The sequence below is a fragment of the Ailuropoda melanoleuca genome, chromosome 7 (assembly GCF_002007445.2).
Source record: "Ailuropoda melanoleuca isolate Jingjing chromosome 7, ASM200744v2, whole genome shotgun sequence".
In the NCBI taxonomy this organism is placed as follows: Eukaryota; Metazoa; Chordata; class Mammalia; order Carnivora; family Ursidae; genus Ailuropoda; species Ailuropoda melanoleuca.
Window position 1 is genome coordinate 42,628,029 of NC_048224.1, and position 19,528 is coordinate 42,647,556.

The 19,528-nt window shown below is 40.2% G+C and overlaps 1 long non-coding RNA gene across 2 annotated transcripts in view; it reads right to left on the reverse strand.

Moving 5' to 3' along the window:
* LOC117802923 overlaps positions 1-17,557 on the reverse strand; it is a 45,179-nt gene extending 27,622 nt beyond the window's left edge. The window contains exons 1-3 of one of the 2 annotated variants that reach the window (XR_004626429.1): positions 17,434-17,557; positions 17,131-17,239; positions 14,407-14,433 (exon numbers count right to left, since the gene is read on the reverse strand). This is a non-coding gene — a long non-coding RNA (uncharacterized LOC117802923). The remainder of the gene's footprint in view (positions 1-14,406; positions 14,434-17,130; positions 17,240-17,433) is intronic. The other variant, XR_004626430.1, reaches the window with a different exon arrangement.
* Between the last annotated feature and the right edge of the window lie 1,971 nt (positions 17,558-19,528).

Sequence of the window (19,528 nt, forward strand, 5' to 3'; positions counted from 1 at the left end):
GCAATGAGGTAGCTAGACAGACCAAAAAGTGGTAGAAAAATTTGGGAAGGAAAATGAAGTTATATGTATTAAATGCCTAATACATATCAGGCACTGTTCTAAGCCCTTAGCATATATTTAATTTAGTAATTACATTTCACAGACAAGAAAGCTGAGGCATAGTTTGGTTGGTGATCTGCCATGAGTCGTACAAGAGAGGCTGCAGAGGTGGAAATAGAAAGTCAGGTATTTTGTCTCCAATGTGCAAATCTGTCTCCATGAATAAATGGACATGTAGAACTGTAATATGTCCAGCATGTCAAATCGCCAAGGATGGCCCGTAGATTGTTCAAAGGGTGAGGAAAGGGGGTGGGAGGAGAGAGGGAGAAAGAGAGAGACAATTACCAGCAATAGTGTAATGAAATAATACTGATCTCACTTACATGTACAAACTAAAAAAACAAAAACAGAAGTAGAAAAAAACCAAACGAGTTGAACTCATAATAACAGAGAATAGAATGGTGGCTACCAGAGGCTGGGAGGTAAGAGAAAAAGGGAGATATTGAACAGGGTACAAACTTCCAATGATAAGATGAATCAATTCCATAGACCTAATTAACAGCGCGGTACCAATAGTTAATAACCGTGTATACTTGACATTTGCTAAGAGAGTAAATGTCAAATGTTCTCACCCCCAAAATAAAATGGTAACTGTGGGAAATAGTGGATATGTTAATTTGACTGTGGCTATTACAATGTGTACATATATTAAAATATCACACTGTACATCTGAAATATATGCAATTCTTAATTGTCAAAAATGAGTAAGAATTTAAAAAAAACCTTTTTATTGAGTAGAAAGCATTGGCCTAAACAGGAGGACATGTATAATTACAAAGCATATTTCCTAACCATATACAATTTCAGGTATATAGTTGGGAGACAGGACATAAGCGCATACAAAGAGAACTAGCTACCCAGGGCAGTGAGGTAGGAATGTTTCAACCCCCACATCATACGTTCAGAGTCAAGAGCTTGTTTCAAATAGAATAGTCAAGATTGACCTGAAGGAAGACCTCTCCTCACTCCTAACTAATTTGGTGACGAATATGAATAATGTCCTATTTTCTCAAGTCTTTCTCTGATCTCTCCTTTCAAGGTCTCCCCATCTAACACATTCTCTACAGTTTTCAGAGGGAGCCTCCTAAAAACATAGACCACAGGGTGACATTCTGTAGATCACAGTTCAGTGGCTCCTCTGTCCCCTAAAGATAAAGGATCTTGCTTTACACAACCATGAGGTTTTTGCATATCCAAATTACTACTAAATTGCCATAAGAGAAGAGGAAAAGAATATCCAGGTTTTTTGAAATCAACCCCTATAGCCAGAGTGTGCCCCATTTCAAGAAGTCATGTGCATGTTAACCTGAAAATTGTCCACATCTTTTCAGTTTACTTTCAAATATGAATCGCCACGTAGACCTAGAATTTGCCTATAACCATATCCAGCTGTGTACCATGAGTATTTTAAATAGAGAATACATAAGATATGGAAGAATCCTAGAAATAAGGCTCCGTAAAAACACTACTCATTTCAAACAAAGGCTCTTAGCAGAAGAAAGCCTTTGAGTTAGAAAAACCAGGACTCAAAATATAAGGCTGCTTTAAAGTTAGAAGCTGTTCTGGTGAAAAACCATAGAAAAGCCAATCCTATCTGTGAAGATTTTGCATATTGGTGTGTAATACAGACATAGAGGTTTTCCTTTGCAGAGAAGGAATGTAGCATTGTGACATTTCTGAAATCCTAAACCTGAGCAGGGGTCGGGAGGAATCATTAGAGTCTGAACACATATGCCAAGGTATGCTTTATGAATGCTAAAGCTGAAAGAATCACTTTTAAGGACGTACACAGGTTTCCCTCCCGGCCACTCTGCATCCGGCCTTTCTTAAAGGGTCTCTCTTGGAAAATAAAGTCAGTGCTTTTTTTTTTTTTTTTCCAATGGACCCACAAAGCAGGAACAGATGTGACATGAGTAACCTCTACTTTGTGCATACCTCAGAGAAAAACGACACGGACTAAAGCAGGGGATCTGGCTCCATGCCAGAGAGAAGGACAATCGGAGCTGAGGCCTCTCCTGACATGGTTCACCTCAGCTCACTCCTTTGTGCTTGTGTGAAGCGTGCAGGTGGGGGGAAAGGGCCGTGTCTCCTCACTGGAAGCATAAATGAAGTATTCAGAAAAGTCTGCCATTTTCCTCAGCTCTGTCCTCTCCTTTTCCCATATCAGAATACCCATCAGCGTGTGCCCCTGGCTGGGGTGCCAGACTCTGATACCCTGAGTCACAGTTCTGACACTGTCACCTACTATTTCTTTTAAAAAATTATGCTCTCTGTATCTCTTTCTTTGTTACATACACAAGGATAATATCATCTGCTTCACAGCATTCTTTAAGCATTTGGTAGTGCTATATAAGGGAGCACGAAGAATGGTGCCCAACACACAGCAAGTCTTCGACAGATAGTATTTGGTATAATTATTAAGAACCCCTTTCCATTGTGTTTGGTACTTGCTTGGGTCCATTTCTTATTTCTTCCTCAACAGAAAGGACGTTTCGAGTGCGAAAACATGTGAGATTCACCTTAACCTTGTACTGTCTCAAGATTTCAGTGGTGTGCTGGTAAATGTTCAGCAACTGCCTCTCCAAAAAAGGAAGCTCAGATTGTCATGTTTGCCAATTTCTGTGGTGTGAATGCTCCCACCATGGTCGTTTTCAGGCTATTAACATGACGTCAACTGACTCGCAAAATTCCTGAAAACTTAACAGTGGTCTCTTGTGGGGCAATACAAGCCAGCTTTGGTACACCACTGAATGCATGCACCAGAGAAATGTGAAAGAATCAGCATGTGTATAAACAAGTGAAGAATTAATGATTCACACCAGGGATTCTCAACAGTAAGAGAGCCAAAGCATGCTACCATTTATTTTTTCCCAGCTGTATTGAGGTATAACTGACCAATAAATATTATATATGTTTGAGGTGAACAACATAATGTTTTGATATACCTATGCATTCTGGAATGATTATCACAACCAAGCTAATGAATTATCTATCACCTCACATAGTTACTTTTATTCGTTTTTAGTTTAATGCATGCCTTTTATTTTTTTAAATTTCATTATGTTATGTTAGTCACCATGTTTGTTTGTTTATTGGTATGGTGAGAACACTTAAAATCGACTTTCTTGGCAAATTTCTAGGACACAATTCAGTGTTATTAACAATAGTCATCATAATGTACATTAGATCCCCAGAATTTATCGGTTGTACAAGTGAAAGTCTGTACTTTTTGACCAGTATCTCTCCATTCTCCCAACCCCAAAACCCCTGGCAGCTATCATTCTATTCTCTCTTTCTAGGATTTCAATATTTTTTTTTTTAGAGTCCACATATAGGTGAGATCATAAAGTATTTGTCTTTCTGTGTCTGGCTTATTTCTTTTTTAAGATTTTATTTATTTATTCGACAGAGATAGAGACAGCCAGCGAGAGAGAGAACACAAGCAGGGGGAGTGGGAGAGGAAGAAGCAGGCTCATAGCAGAAGAGCCTGATGTGGGGCTCGATCCCATAATGCTGGGATCACGCCCTGAGCCGAAGGCAGACGCTTAACCGCTGTGCCACCCAGGCGCCCCTCTGTGTCTGGCTTATTAAACTTAGCATAATGTCCTGCAGCTTCATCCATATTGTCACAAATATTAGGAGTTCCTTCCTTGTATGGCTGCATGATGTTCCTTTGTACATATACTACATTTACTTTATCCATTCATTCATCAACAGACACTTCGGATGTTTCCATATCTCGGCCATTATAAATAGTGCTGCAGTGAACACGGGGGTAATTTATTGCATGTTGCAATAATCTTTGCTATCCTTCTGGATCAGTAGGAATATTTACTGATGGTTTCTACAGAATATTGGTCCCTTGGTTGTCCCAAGGAAAAGAAAATCTTGATCCGAAAACCTTGGGTACTGTCACATGTTATATGTTTTTTATGAAAATTCATAATGCACATGGGTATATTAAAGACACTGATAAGTCTTGTAGTAAAGAAACCTAATTCTTTACTGTAATGTAAAGAAATATTTCTTAAACATATTTGACTACTAAAACTGGGTAACTAGCAACATCATAAGGAGTTAATGTCTCTGAAAAACACACAATGAAATAAACTGACAGAAATACTTTTTTTTTTTTAACTATGCAGAAAGGAGTAGGGGGGCCTGGGCGGCTCAGTCAGTTAAGTGTCTGCCTTCAGCTCAGGTCATGATCTCAGGATCCTGGGATTGAGCCCCGCATCATTGGGCTCCCTGCTCAGCAGGGAGCCTGCTTCTCGCTCTCCCTCTGACCCTCCCCACCCCATTTTTGCGCTCGCGCTCTTTCTCAAATAAATAAAATCTTAAAAAAAAAAAGAAAGGAGTAAATGTCTTTGGTGATTTTTGGAGAACATATATATTTTTTAAACTGGGAACAAATTTACATACATCTTGGATATTCATCAAAACAAAAAATGTATTAATAAAAATAATAGCTACCATGTGTCAAGGGCTGCCAATGCCCAATTCTGCAAAGTAGATAAGATTACCACATTGTATAGATGACAGACTGGAAATTCAGAAAATTTGAATTCATTTCCTTACTGTCACACTGTTGAGCAGAATGCAAATCCAAATCTCTCTGTCCCAGGCTAGTATTCTTCTAAACATCAGACACGTGATGTGATGTCATTATAAAATGATGATCATCAGTCTTAACCCTTCACTCTTCGAAGCAATTTCTGATATAGATCTATATATCAGAAACATATATATGTGTGTATGTTGTGTGTGTGTGTGTGTTTAAGTTTTTATTTTTAGGTAATCTCTGCATCCACTAAGCGGCACCAGCTCATGACCCCGAGGTCAAGAGTCACATGCTCCACCAACTGAGCCAGCCAGGAGTCCCAATTATATTATTTAATTCACTTTACTTTTTTCTACTATTTCAACAATTATTCCAAATTTCTACTTTTTCTTTGCCACCCCACTCACAGAAAATTATTTCACTTCCTTTTAACCAACTATATAAAAACATTAGAAATAAACATCCTCACCTGCCTACAGCCTGATTTATAAATTTAGTTTTATGTGACCCATCCTCACACCTTCCCTGTTTATCTCAAAAAAACAAAACAAAAAAGTTGGGGGGGCACCTGGGTGGTGCAGTTGGTTAAGCATCTGACTCTTGGTTTTGGCTCAGGTCATGATCTCAGGGTTTTGAGATTGAGCCCCACCTTGGGCTCTGTGCTCAGGATGGAGTCTGCTTGAGTTTCTCTATCCCTCTTCCTTTGCACCCTTCCCCCGCCTCTCTCTCTTTCAAATAAATAAATAAATCTTAGAAGGGAAGGAAGGAAGGAAGGAAGGAAGGAAGGAAGGAAGGAAGGAAGGAAGGAAAGAAAAGAAATTAAAGAAAAACAAGTCTCTGCATCTGTGCTGCATACCCCAATCCTTTCTTGACTTGTCACATTCCTCCCTTTATCCATACCCCTGTCTCATTCCCTGCTTCTTCCCTCCCACTGGATAATTCCATTTCTTAACATGTTTACTTCTCACCCTTTAAACTAGCAATCTATAATATCCTTCCTCCTCCCTCTTTCCTCCCTGTTTCTCTTCCAGTTCTCTCTTCCTTCTCCTTTTTAGCCATACATTTTGAAAATCTTGTCTACACTAGCTGTCTACATATCTTCACTTCTCAGCCACTTTTCATACCTATCCAGTTAGGCTTCTCCTATCCTGCCACTGAAGGTCTTTCAACAAGATCATTGGCGGCCTCCTTGTGGCTGCATGTTGGAGCACCTTTCAATTCTTTATTTAATTAACCATTCCTTTCTTCCTGAGATGTGTTGTTCCCTTTGCTTCATTGATAACTCACTCGACTTGTTTTCCTTCCACTTCTCTAGTGACTTTGTCTCAAATTCCTACAGAGGCTTCCCTTCCTTTGCCTGTCCTCTAAATGCTCATTCTCCTCAGAGATGAACTCCTGGCTCATATTTCTTCTCAATGGGTATGCTCTTCTTGAGTGAGCTCATCTACTCTCATGCATTCACTTATAAGCCTTTAAGCTCATTATTCCACATCTACGTGCAGGCCAGAAGAACCCGTGACTTCAATGTACATCCAATTTCCTATATGAAATTTCACCTTGAATGACCTGCAATATCTCAAAAGCAGAATTGCTAACAATCTCCTACTCTCAATATACTTTACCAGCCATGTTCCATTTCAAGAGTAAATTCCACTCAGTTTCCTAAGCCAAATGAGTGGGTAGATGGATGAATGAATAGTAATACTCAACTTCCCTCACTCTGTCTTATCTTAAACCTAATCTATCATCAAGTCACTTGATTTCATCTATCTACTGTTTTTATGATCCACTGATTTTTCTCTAGAACACCATGAGCATGCTATGATCCAGTCTTTTCCTGCTTGAGTATCAACAGCATCCTCCTATCTGAACTCCCAATGTCTACTCTTGTCCCTGTATAGGCCATTCTTTATTCTAGACAAGAAATACATTTCTAAAGTTAATATCTGATTTTTTTTCAGTCTTCTTTTTAAAGATCCTCCCATGGTTTCTCTTTGCTCTCCATTCATCCTTAACATCTCAGAGTTATTCAAAGTATGTAGGCCTTTGGCTGAAGTACTTTTATTCCCCAAAGTTCTCTGCACTACACCTCCAGTAAATACATGCGTGCACCCCCCCACATGCTCCAGTTATCCTGACCAGTTCTTACTCATCCTCCGTGTCTCATCTAAAAGTCATTTCCTCAGGAAACCTCCCCTCCTCCAGTTCCTAAGGTTCCCTTTCCATGTATTCTCATATATCTCTGAACTTCCACTGGCATGGTATTCACAAGGATTTTTGTAAAATCACGTGCTGCTTCTTCAAGATGCTTGAGTTACATGTTTTTGAAAAAGTGCACGAAACCTAAAAATTCCTGTATAGAGTAGTTCCCATGAGAAATTGTAGCAAAGGGATGGGTTCCAGGATTTCTATTACATTCTGCAATCCTGGAGATATGGAGATAATATGTTTATATTATCATTGTCTATAATCATATTATTTAAATAGCCTGTATTCATATAATTTGCATTATACAAATTTATATTATGTGAATATAGGACAGAAGAATTTCAGTTAAAATGGTAATCTAGCATATGTGTTTTTCTATTTTTCCTTTTGAATCACCTGAAAATGATGATAATGAAACTAAAATGTATAAATTCATAAGGATAAAGAAAACCAAGACAAAATGACCTGGAAAAGGGGCAATAACAAGTTTTTGAAAGATAGAAAGCAGATGAGTAAGTTGTAACTGGCCTAACAGACTGGAAAATCCTGAAACCCAAGTGCCTTTCAAAAGGGATCCTAATAAAATAAAATAAAAAATAAAAAACCCACAAGTTTATTTGCATCATAGAACCCAGAAAAGCTAAAAATTAGAGTTGCTAGATAACTTGAAAGGTGTTAGGCCAAAAGCACAGACTGGTCAAGAATCTGAACAAGGAGTTAGACCCCCAGAGGCTTTTCTGTGCCCTGTGCTGCCAGGCAACTGTCCCTTCAGGATCGTAGCAAAAGGCAAGTATTTTGTTATATGGGGATGTACAGTGAGGGATGCTTCAAAGTTGGAAGGCCAGTCAAGCAGAGGGTGAGATGCCATTTTGAAAATAAGGAAAATTGAGTAAATATTCTGAAAGGTGACCACATACTCCCTACCCTCTCTAGCCAACTACCATCCAGACAAGAGATGGGGGATTCCTCTCTGGGGATCCTGATTGGCCCAGAGGAAGAAACAGAAATGACTTTTGAGGATCCTGGTAAAACAACTGAGTACTATTAGATCAACATACAAAGAGGAGAGCCCAATAATCCACAAACTCCACTAATGTGGCAGATTTTTATTCTTTATTCTTAAATATAAATAGTCGAGTAAAACCCAAACGTAAAACTACACTCACAGGTTTATAATAACTGTAAAATAAATTATTACATCCCCCAAACAAAAATGCAGTGCTATGAAAAGGAATGATCTGAGAACAAAGAAAAAAGTTATTTGAGATTAAAATCATGATTTCCCCTCAAAAATGTTTTCAAATTGAATCAAAAAATAATGTTGAGAAAATATCCCAGAGTGTAGAGAAAATAGGAGAAGAAACTGTTATAATATTAGAGGATCAACCAGAAAGTCCAGGAAATAACTATTAGAGTTTCCAGAAAGAAAGACAAGAGATAATGGAAGGGAGGAAGTGTGTGTGTGTGTGTGTGTGTGTACATGTGTGAACGCGCACATGTGTGCCTATGTGAAATAATTATACGAGTACAAATCAAGGTTCACCGTAGTGAAAATTCTGAACATTGATGATGTTGGGAAGGTGATGAGAATTTTCAGGGAGCAGATGAAAACAGTTCATGTACAAAATATTAGGGATCAGAATGCCATCGCAGTCCTCAACACAATACCAGACACCGGAAGAAAATGGAACAAGGTCTTAAAATTGTAAAGAATCTCTAACATTGAATACCTAGATTCTTATTCAAATGTAAAAGCAAAACGCAAAAGCAAAAGACAGGTTGAGATATGCAAGAACTAAAAAATTAAGTTTACACAGGAAGCTCATTTGTTCCAATAAAATAAGGAACCAAACTGTAAATAAGAGAAGGATGGCATTCAGAAAATAGAAGTTTGTCTACTGGAGAGAAGACAGGAGTCCCCAGGATGCAGATGAAGGGAAACCCAGGGGAAGAGCTGTTTGCAAAACCGGGGGAGCAGTGAGTAAGTAGTTAGCTGGGGCTAGAGCCCAAGGATGGCAGGTTCCAGGACAGGGGTCTCTAAGGGTAAAATATAGATGATACATACATACATAACATACATACATACACACATCCATACAGACATCCATACATACATATAGATGTATTTCTTTTGCTCTTAACCAAAATAACAGAAGTTTTATTGTTTTAGTTGATATTTAGAGGTTTAAGAACATCGCTGAACAAATGGATTGTTGAGGCAATTTTAAACCCAAGGGAAAGAAAATGTATACAAAGAAAGGAAATAATTATGCTATATTTCATGGCTCTGAAAATATTTGCATAGTCTAATAATATAAACACTAAACCTTGATTTAATTTAAAATGTGATAGAACTATCTTGAGAAGTTAAGGAAAAGAAAATGCGGGTGCTTGTATGTTGGTACAAGGAATGGGCCATGGGGCACATTGGAAGACAGCAGCCAGATCTTCACCGTACAAAGTTAACAGTCATTGGATCATGTTCAGAATTAAGACTAAAAATATATATTGCATAATTTAGAAAATGGAAGCAAGTACCCAGATAAATATTTTGAAAGTGTTGAAACTGTGAGCCTCAGGGAAGTAGGACTCAGTGGTGAGAAGTGGTGAAGGATTGCTGTTTTGCTATTTTGATAAAAGTCTCATACTATTGTTTGGCTTTTTCAAATATCTCCATATAAACAATGAAGCAGTGGGATGGAATGAGGAGGAAAACCCTGGTAGATGGGACGCCAAGATCACGTTCTTGTCCTTGAATTGGGTGCTGAATTCAAAAGTGCTGATTATATTCTTGTACTTCATACACACATAAAGCTTACACATACTACACATATGCATAATGCATGCATACACATATGTATGTATGTATGTGTATTAAAGAAACAAAAGACAACTGAAGAGAAAGACATGAAGACAGGAGATGTCATCTGGTTGAACACTGAAGCTTTGGGAAATGGGAAAATGGATTTCCCTAAGTTTCTAGAGACTGTTGGCTACAAGACTCAGTAATAAGCTTCTTTTTCTTTGATTGAAAAACAAACAAATAAAATAGCCAAGTGACAAGTGTCTGTATTACACAAGTCTCTGGTAGACCTTCCCGGGTAAATCAATGTTTGGTGTGTTTGAACAAAAGGTGCTATTGTCAGACCCAAGAACCACAGAAGCCCCAGGTTGAGAGAATGCCGCATGTCACTGACGTCTGTTCTGTGCTACAGCTCATGCACCGGGCAGCCCAGGCTTGTACATGCCTCTCATCCTGGAATTTGTTGATAAAAACAGTGGGAAACTTACATCAACATAGATCTAAACATTGTTGTCTACTCTTCCTAATGGATCTCAAACGGGGCAAAATTATATTTACTTCATTGCTACCTTCCCTGTTTGTTCTCAAGCTGGTATCCTGTTCATTCTTGGATACCCACTGCCATTTGCCTGGCACATTGTGGGAAATAAATCAATAGTAATTGAACTAATGAGTAAACAATAGTTCCTACTGATTTTTTCTTTCCTTTTTTTTTTTTTTTTTTTTGCTATTGATTAACCTGAGGTTTGGGTTACTAAAAATTACATAGGTTATAGGCAGCCCTTACTTACTTACTTATCTGCTTCCCTCTAGGGTGATAGAATGGCAAGAACATGAAATTCAGTGACAGAAGACTCCAGTTTAATTCTTGGTTCTGTCCTTTCCCGACTGTCATTTTGAGAAAACTTGCACAGGTCTCTAAGTTCTATCACCAAGTAAATGATAATAAGACTTTCCTCATGTTATGAGGAGGGAATGAGCCAATATATGTGTATTTTATAGCCTATAAAATAATATATAAATGCCAGTTGTATCTATGACCAGAGTCTTTCTGATAGGTATTTCCATGTATTACATCCACTCTATTCCCCTCTCTACCTGTTTTATTTTCCGAAGTGGATTAACAAGTGAGAAATCTAAGTAAAATGCTAATCTTCTGTGTTTATATTAATTATTAAGATAGAAATTGCCACAAATATTTATATCTGTCTCCTTAAGTCACAAAGCATCAATTATGTGAGCCAATTACATTTTACCCAAGGTACTATTTTCCCTGTCATTTTTCTGATAAATCTACACAAAGTTCATCAGTTCTATTATATAGTCATTAAGATATAGGGAAACATCATCTTTTTTTTTTTCTGTTTTAAGTTGCCTATGTTTTTGACAAGAGCATGCCATATCAAATTACAAAGTTCAATTGAGTTTTGTTGAAGAAAAAAGGGACTATTTTAAAATTACAGTTATTTTATTATTAGATCTCTGTGTATGGACACCTCTTACAGATCAGTTTATGTCTTTGTAATGTAACAAAGTCTAGACCTCTCTTAATTATTTACAAAAGAATGTTATGCAGCAGAACAAGCCAAGGTTTTGTAGAGACGTACCCTGAATTCAGATCCTAAGTCAGCCACTTAATCTCCCTGAACCTCAGTTTCCTTGTGGAAACAAACACACACAAAGATACTAGTAAGGTTGAAAGAAATTGTACAGGAAGTACCTGGTTGGCACTCAATTAATGCTAGCAGTATTGTTGTTTTAGAGTTAGACTTGAGACTTTGGGAGCTCCAGTACTCAGATACCTTCTTCTGCCTGTGTTGTTTTCACACACTAAGTTGGATTTGAGGAAAGCGATTGATACAAGCTGGTTTCCTATAAGAAGAAATGTGAGTTGCCTGCATAGGGATAGAAGGAGTAACATCTTCAGAAGGAGCGTGTGGCTGGGCTGCATCTGTGTAGCTGTGTCCCACATGACCAGAAAGCCCCAGATGCCAGAGTTGTGCTAAGTACTTTACATGTGGAACAAGAACAAAACAAAGACAGACAGCAAACCAAGAGTATCTGCTTGTTATCCCTAAACCACAACTGCCATCAAAGGAAGGAAGCCTGTCAGATAGAAAGAGCTTTGTTCTTTTGAAACCTTAAATGGCTTTGGATATGCATGTTTGATATTAAAACCTGAGCAAAGTGGCCATGCCCTGCTTTTAGGGTGCCCAGGAGTTTCCAGGATGGAGAGGGTGAATGGAAGAAAAAGAAAAGAGAAAGAGAAGCAGGGAGCCTCCTGACGACAGAGGTTTGTGTATAGCCTTCCAGGGAGGCCCCCAAAATTCTCCAGTAAAATCTACCACCCTTGCATGCCAGTGGGAGTGATCTTGTTGCTTCTGCTGTGTAAACTGGAGAATATGGTGCGTACATCGATGCAGGGAAAGGAAGGGGTGCTAGGTAGAGCATCAGATTATAGGAGAAACTAAGTATCTTCCAGGGATTCCCACAGACCTTGGGTGGGACTTTGGATTTCCACAGGCCAATCTGAGAGTGTGAAGCAATTTGATGAATTTTGTGTGTGTGTGTGTGTGTGTGTGTGCGCGCGCGCACACGTGTGGTGGGAACTCTGAGCTACCCAGAGGTTATACATGAATCAGAGTATTATTATTTCTGTTTTCCAGACAAGGCTGGAAAATATTTAAATGACTTGTCCAAGGTCACCCAGCTAAGTATGGGGTGGGGGGGAGACTAATATTTTCCATCTGTGTCCATATGTCCCCAGAAATGGAGCCCTTGGTTACCATGCCTTGTTTTCTCACTCAGACCATTCTCCAGAACATCCAGTGGCGTCAGCTCGGCTGGCTAAATCAAAGCTCACATCAGAGTTTTAGGACAAAACCGAGAAGCAGGCCCCAACTGTGCATACTCTGATTAATTATGTCTAGATGACACCAAGGAGATCTGTACTTTCGAAAGCTTCCCCAGATGTTTCTAGTGGGAATTTAGATTTAGGAACCTCAGATAATCCAGTCTCCTCATATCGATGTGGGAAACTGAGGGCCTCAATTGGGAAGAGTCTCATACACAAACGCTGAGTTGTTGACTTCATGCTAGAGTCAGGAATAGAACCTGTATCTCTAGACTCAACAATCTGTGGGAAATATGCATGAACACAAATGAGTGTCTACACAACATGGAGCTTACAGGGATCGCATGAAAAAACACGGTTTAATGAAGATCCTTCCTTGGTAAAGAAACTGACGAGAAAGCCTAAGAATGCTTCTGTAATTTCCTAGGTACCAATTCTCTAAGGTAAGAACTGGAATCCTTATTTTGTCAGAAGAAATCCCTGATATCAAGAGAGGGACATGATTCAACTGAGACTGCTGAGCTAGTAAAATGCAAACCAGGATTCAAACCCAGTTCCATTACACGATAAAGAGAGACCACACATCTGATCAACAGCACTCTCCTTTTCAAAGTGCGTACGCGTTGCACGAGCTGCTCTTGAGGTTGTAAAAACAGGGTCATTTTGTGCGTAATAAAAAGAATTCCTCTGGCTCTCACCCACTCGCTGTTGTGCAATCCCAGTCCTTCAAGAGCCCGGTCCAGGTACTCCGGGGGTGATGCGAGGAGAGTACACTATGCTCTCCTGATGAGCCTTCTCTGCCTCGGTTTGAAACTAACTGAGCAAACTGAAAACCCGGGGAGATATAGAGGGCTGCATGTAAGTAAAATGAAAAGCAGATCCATGGATAAGCGAGGAGCTAAAGGTCAGAGCTTGGAGAACCCAGCTAGAGAAATGCACAGTGAAACCCACTTGTGATAAGGTTTACCGTGAAATGTCCTTTTGCACGGGATCAGAGCAGACACTAATCCCCTGTTGGTATAGCAGTCATTTGCCCACTGTGGTGTAAATTTGGACCTTGAGAGTCCTTGCAGCCATAACAAAATGAAAGTAATAGAATTTCCCATCCCCGTTCCATCTTTCCCTTCCCTTTCCTTCAGAGGCATCAGCATGTCCTATAGCCAAAGAAGTAGAGCGGGGCTGGGGTGGGGGGCCAAGAGGAAATCAGTGCACCTGGCTGCCCAGAGGTGCTGATGAGCGTGCAGAGGGTGAGTGTGGGAAGGCAGGGTGTGCCCAGGGACTGAGGGGACAGAGGAAGGGCAGAGGACAAAGTCTATGTGGTTAGGAGATTGCTTATTCTAAGCAAATAAGTCAAATGATTGAGCAAATGAGTAAATACTTTGAGAATAATGAAAGCCAGTTTTCTCAGTGTTGGAAACGTGATGTATAAAAATAAAAAGGGGTGAATCTAGAAAGAACCCTGAGTTTTGGAATTGGAAGTTGTTCCAGTTATATCTATTGCTGTATGACAAACCATCCCAAAATTGTTGCATAAAACCATCACTTTTTCTGTTTGCATGTCCTGTGGGTCAGGAGTCCAGACAAGCACCAGATGGCACACACTGACTCTGCTCCATGATGTCTGGGGACTCAGCTAGCAAGATTTGATGGGTAGGGGTGACCTGACCACAGGGACTGGAATCATCTGGAATCCCCAGAGTAGGTGAACTTCTTACATGCTAGCTCAGGCTTCTGTGGAAGTATTCTGATGAATCAAGGTGAAAACTCCATAGCCTTTTCTGACCTGGCCTCAGAAATCAGGTAATCATTTCTACCATATTCCCCTGGTGACACATGAGACACAAGTTTACCCACATTTAAGAGAAAGGGACATAGACTTACCCATTGATGGGAAGAGTGACAACAAATCTGTGGACATTTAAAAACAGAGAGATTGTCATGAACATTCATATATGTATATATACACATATATAAGCATATATGTAAATATGTATACATGTGTACATACATAAGTTATATACACACATAAATGTATGTTTTTCCTAACTCAGTCCCTTGAGAGTTTCTAGAACAATGAATAATTTCTCTAGAACACTAGTAATAAGAACATCGAACACCTAGACAATCTTGGCTTCTAAATATCTTCCTCCACCAAAAAGAATAGAGTCCTTGGAGAAATAGCTGATTCCAAGTCCGAGAAATAGAAAGTTTGAGATGAGCATGGGCTATGTTGTTTCGTCATAAAATAAGGAAAACCTCAAAAGAAAACGAAATGTGTCAAAAAGACACAGGAGTCAGTGAGGAGGTGCTCCCCGTTTACCAAAGATGGAAAATTTAAACATCAAAATAAGATAGTGGTATTCACATGTAACAAGCCATTGAATTAATTGGACTACATAAGTCCACACTGATACTACATAATTAGAGTAAAGGGATAGTTCTTCCTTTTAGCAATATGCCAACTAATAAATGTGGAAGGAATGAGGGAAATAGAAGTCACCACATGGCAATGATCACAGTTGGGGTTGATTTAGGCAGATGTTATCAATGGATGCTAAGGCGGAGGATAGAGTTCTGGGAAAAACAAGATGCCAGGGTAATCTCTGAATCTTTGTCCCCCAAATATTCATCAACTACAAAGGAAAAATGGTGACTGCAGTGTGGGGAAATCTGGCAGTTAGCACTGTGACCAGGCGCTCGAGGTTGACACGACCAGTGGTTAGACCAGTCAGCATTGTGTCTCCTGATGTGAGTCACTGAGAATAAGAGTGTAATGTCTGTGGTATTCCTGTCAGGATGGCATGGACCACATCAGGTCCTCAGGAAATATCAGGCAGACTCTAGTGGAAAGTTGTCCTGCAAAATGAAAGGACTGTGCTCCTAAAAACTGTTAGGAACATGAAGGACAGAGAAAGGCCAGGCAACTGTTCCAGACTGAAGGAGCGTGAGGAGATGTAGGAACTAAAAGGAACATATTCCTGACTAGGTTCCTCATCCAGATAAGCAAATTGGACACTGTTGAGCCGGTTGGAGAAATGTGCATGAGGCATGTAGATTGAGTGGTTCCATATTAAGGCTGATTTTATGACAGGGAGGTTTGCTTGATGCTGACGTGAGAGTGTCTGCCTGTGGGAAATACGCCCTGGACAATGAAGGCGTCGTGCAGGCATCCTGTCTGCTGTGGCTCTCATATGGTTCAGAAGAAGACAATATCGCATGTGGCCAACAAGAGAGGAGTGTAGAGAAAGAGTAAATGTGGGGAATCCACATGTTCTGGGTTTAATTAAGTTCTCTCCCTCCAAATTCACTTGTTGAAATCGCTAACTCCCAATAACTCAAGGTGACGCCATATTGGGAGATATTGGTCTTTATGAAAGTAATGAAGTTCCAGTGAGGTCATCATTAGCAAGGACCCAATCCAATAAAACTGGCGTCCTTATAAGAAGAGGAGATGCTGACACAGAGGCACATAGAGGGAAGGCCACGTGAAGAGGCCGAGGGAGAAGACCACCATCTACAAGTCAGAGAGAGGTCTGTGCCAGATCCTCCACTCACGGCTCTCCCAAGGAATAAACCCTGCCTACACCTTGACCTCCACCTCAAATTTGATTTCAGTCTTTCCAGAGCTGTGAAACAATACATTTCTGTTGTTTAAATCATCCGGTTTATGGAACTTTGTTACAGCAGCCCTAGCAAACCCATACACCACTGGAAAGGATACCGAAGTTCTTCATGTTGTTCTTGCAGGTATTCTGTAGGTTTGAAATGATTGCAAAAGAAATTATTATTATTATTGTTGTTGTTATTATTGTTACTACTTTTGGAGAGAGCTCATGTGTGTATGAGCCAGAGAGGGGCAGAGGGATAGGAAGAAGAGAAACTTAAGCAGGCTCCATGCCCAGCATGGAGCCCGATGTGGACCTCGACCTCAGAAGCCTGAGATCATGACCTGAGCTGAAATCAAGAGTCAGATGCTTAACCGATTGAGCCACCCAGGTGCCCTGCAAAATAAATTACTTTTAAAGTAGCGATCAACTAGCATTTTACATGTGGTCATCTAGTAACGTTTTCACCCATGCCGTCTCCTTTGATCTTCGCCACACCCCAGGGAGGTAGGTGAGATGTGCATTAATTGATTCATTTCACCGTCTAGCAGTCTCTGAGTGGGTTGCAAAGGGTTTTTGGCATTAACCACAGAAAAGTGCAGGCTAAAGAGGTGTGCTCTGAGCCTCTTGTGGCAGCAGTGAGAGAAGTTAGTGGTTCATACATTATCATTATGTAAACAGTAACATAACATTATCAGAAGGAGAAAAGCAGGAGAGAAGCTCCTTTGTAGATTTACAGATTGCCCTTATAATATTTCCTTAAATAAAAGACCTGGAAGAAGGAGAGAAGAAAAGAGGAGAGGCAGAAAGAAGTAGGATGCAGGCAAAGGATGGAGGAGAGAGGGGAGGAGTGATGATCTCTGGCTGCTTTTGGTCCCCACCTGAAAGCCGATCAGCAGGCAGATGGGAAGCAAAAGAAACCCGCCTCTCCTTCCAGGTAGAGATGGTCCCTTCCTCCTCTCTCCTTCAGCTTTTTCATAAATTTTCCAGTATCACTTACCAAGTGGTATTGTTGTTTATTGCTATTCATCTCTTCTCTACTAAAGCCTGAGGTCTTCCAGGTTCTTCTCCTTATTTATGGAATCTGGGGTAAAGACAGCCCCGTGATCCTGGAAAAACACAATTACATGAAGTCATTTCTGTGCTTAGAACCTGCTGGTGGTTCTCAGTCTTAATCAAAGTAACACCCAGAGTCACTCCCCAGATCCACATGGCCCTATGTGATCTGTCCACCTGTCACCTCCCGTGTATTACGTCACTTCACCACAGCTTCCAGAGACCCCTCAAGGTCCCTCACACTCACCAAGAGGAGCTCCAGCATCAGGGCCATGTCCTTGTGGTTCCCCTGCCTCAAACATGCTCTCTTCAGGTGTCCAGAAAGCTAGTTTCCTTACTCCCTCTGGTTTTTACTAAAAAGTCACCTTCACAGCCAACCCTTTCTGAATTTTAAATTCTATCCCCAAACATCCCACTCCCCTTTCCCTACTCAATTATTGCCCTCAGAGCTCATCACCATGTAACATACTGTGGTTTTTACCTATTTGCATTTCTTGTAAAAATCATTTTTCTCACTGGGATATCTGTTCCACGAGACCGGAGGTTTTTGTTTTATTTGCTGCTATATCCTTAGCACATAGAGTGGTATTCATCTCAACAAATATTTATTGAATGAATAATCAGAGTTCCTTGACTGTCCTGTGTCTCAATAACATTATCAAAAGTGGTCTAATAAGACTCACATTCTGGTGAGTGTCTGAAGAAAATGATCTCTCCTACATGGCTGGGGAAAATCTGAAATGACACAGCCACTCTGGAAAACAGTTTGGCAGTTTCTTATTAAACTAAACATGCAATTACCATATGACCCAGCAATTGTAGCTCTGAGGATTTATCCCTGAGAATGAAAACTTATGTTCTCTTAAAAAACCGTGCACGAATATTCATGACAGCTTTATTTGTAACCGCCCCAAACTAAAAGCAATCCAGATGTCCTTTAATGGGGAATATGGTTAGACAAACTATGGTACATCCATACCGTGGAATATTACTCAGCAATAGAAAAAATTAACTGTGTACAACTTGGAAGAGTCTGAAAGTGGGCAAAAAAACCCACAAAACACCTCATCCCCAAAGGCTATCCACTGTATGATTGCATTTATAGAACATTCTCGAATGCCCACATTAAAGAGATGGAGAACTCATTACTGGCTTCCAGGGATTAGGGTTGGAGCCGATGGTGGAGGGAGGGAGGTGGATGTGTTTACACAGGACAATATAAGGGACCCTAGGGAGGACCCCTGTGAAAACCCTGCTGTTTCTTGATTGAGGTGGTGGATGCACAAACCGGCATATGTGGTAAAATTACAGAGGATCACACACACACACACACACACACACACACACACACACACACAATTTTGGAAATATGAACAATTTAGGTGGACTGTATTGATGGCAGGTTCCTGACTGTGATATTGCAAAATGCTGTCATCAAGGGAGATGAGGTAGAAAGCACATGAGATCTCTCTGTATTATTTCTTACAAGTGCACGTGAGTCCACAATTGTCTCTAGATAAAAAGTTGAATTGAAATGGTATATTATTTAATTCTGAAAATGTACATTGAAGTCTCAGGATGTGCCTCACGTTTTCGGGGTAGTTGTAAACATGACAGGGACACACATACATATGCTTGTGGGTGTGTATGAAGCACTTGAAATGCTCTTCAGCATATAATAAACACTCAGCACATTTTAGCTATTATTACGCCGGTCCTGCAGGGCAGACCTGTATTCACGTCATCTCTGATCCCCAGTATATGTCTTATTTCTGATGCGTATTACAAGCACCAGTTACCGTGAGCTGAATAAATGACTTTTCTAACCCTCTGCACCAACCTTCAGAGAACGTGGGTCAGTATGAAGGTGCTCTCTGTGGAGTCCAGAGTAATCAAGAACCCTCCACAGAAAGTCAGTAGGACTAGCTAAGACTCCACCTCCCAGCTGTCCCACTAACTTAATCCTAAAGCTTTGAAAAGCCCATTTTCTTCACTGAGACAGCTCCCCCATTTGTGAGAGGAGGAATTAGAATGGCATTATCTCCGTGGGCCCTTTCCAGCTCTCAAATATGCATGGCTCTATGTTTTACAAGCACCGAGAATGATCTTTCCTGAAACATGAACACTGGACCAGAAGCCCATCGGTTATTAGATCTTGTCTCCAAAATGCACCTCTAGTTCCATTTGGGCCAAGTTGACTCTTCGGTTTCTGGCTCCCAGTAAAGTACAGTTACTAGCAGCTGGTTTCTACCATTATAATGTTGTAGTCAGAATATCTATAGATGATAACCAGCCAAGATTTTGGAAACCTTTAGGGGATAAGAAATCGTAGAAATTTAAGC